Here is a 1490-nt window from a genome sequence, read left to right on the forward strand (position 1 = left end):
AAGAGAGTACACTCTCTTACAGGAAAGAGAAAAAGGCAAAAAAAGGAGTGAACCGGGGGGGGGGGGGGAGAATACTTTTAAAAAAAGCTAACGGACAATGTTAAAATTAAACAATACACAATTACTTTAAATCAGAGTGCTGTGAGAGACTGTATTGACAAATAACCAAATTCCTAAATTTTATTACGCTGCTACTCTTAAGGGAAAGAGGATGGATTTTAAATAGCTTTCCAGCTTATCAGAGGCAGCAATTATAACTAAGGCTTGGTCCACACTGGGGTGGGGGATTGATCTAGGAAATGCAACTTCAGCTACGAGAATAGCGTAGCTGAAGTAGACATTTCCTAGATCGAACTAAGTTTACTTACTGCGGGTCCACGCAGCGCAGGCAAGCTCCCCTGTCGACAGCGCTTCCTCCTCTTGGCGAGCAGGAGTTCCGCAGTCGACGGGGGAGCGCTTCTGGGATCAATTTATCTCATCCAGATGAGACGCGATAAATCGATCCCAGAAGATCGATCTATACCCGCCGAATCAGGTGGGTAGTGTGGACCTAGCCTAAGAAAGGAGGTAACACTATCTCAAAACAGCACAGTGGGGAATCACTGAATAGCTTTTCAATTAATTCTGTCAAGTTAAGCTTTAGAATATTGAAGCTTATCAAATGACAATACATGGGAAGATTAAGACTGTACATACTATGAACCACCATCCTTTTTTTAATAAATGCCAGTTGAGTGACACACGACATAGTTTAGGGTGGCGAGGTTATTTCATATCTGTGAGGTGTGCAACTTTTCCCAGAGGTTGGGAATTTATTTTATTTTACAGAGGAAAAAAAATGTCAATTTCTTTCACTAACTAGGGTGACCAGATCACACAAGTCAAATATCGGGATGCGGGGGGGAGGGTGATGCGGGGGGTGGGCGTGGCGGGGGGGCAAAAAATAAAAATAAAAAAAACACCCTTCCTCCACAAGTGCTGGAGGGAGGCCCAAGAGACACAGGGGGAACGCGGGGCCAGGGTGAGTGAGAGTCCGGCCTGGCCCCAGTGCAGGCAGGACTCAGTTGGGTGGTAGGGAGAGGAGGGGGGCGGCCCGCGGTGCCAGACAGCGGCTGTTCTCCCCCCCTTGGGCAGCGGGACTCGGGAGCAGCCACTGCTGCAGCTCCCATTGCCGCGGGGGGAGGAAGCGGCCAATGGCCAAGCTCGGCGGCTGCGGCTCTGGCGCTTGGGCTGGAACCCCCTGAGCCTGGGCCTGCTGCGGGGACCCAGCAGCGCGCACGCTGCGCGTGCCCAGTCCCTGGCCAGTCACGTCTGGGCTGCTGCCCAGCTGGTACTATCCCGCGGCAGCCCCGGAGTGGGGGCAGCAGGCCCCAGCCCCCCCGTCCGGCTCGGGTCCTGCAGGGGAACGAACGGGGCTGGGCTGCCGATGCCTCCGCCCCGGGGCCGCCGCGGGATAGCACCAGCTGGGCAGCAGCCCAGACGTGACTGGC

General features: G+C 53.6%; 1 protein-coding gene across 2 annotated transcripts in view; it reads right to left on the minus strand.

Moving 5' to 3' along the window:
• SHCBP1L (SHC binding and spindle associated 1 like) overlaps positions 1-1490 on the minus strand; it is a 49846-nt gene that overhangs the window by 46266 nt on the left and 2090 nt on the right. The gene's annotated exons all lie outside the window — the stretch shown is intronic.

The sequence above is a fragment of the Trachemys scripta genome, chromosome 8, assembly GCF_013100865.1.
Source record: "Trachemys scripta elegans isolate TJP31775 chromosome 8, CAS_Tse_1.0, whole genome shotgun sequence".
NCBI lineage: Eukaryota > Metazoa > Chordata > Testudines > Emydidae > Trachemys > Trachemys scripta.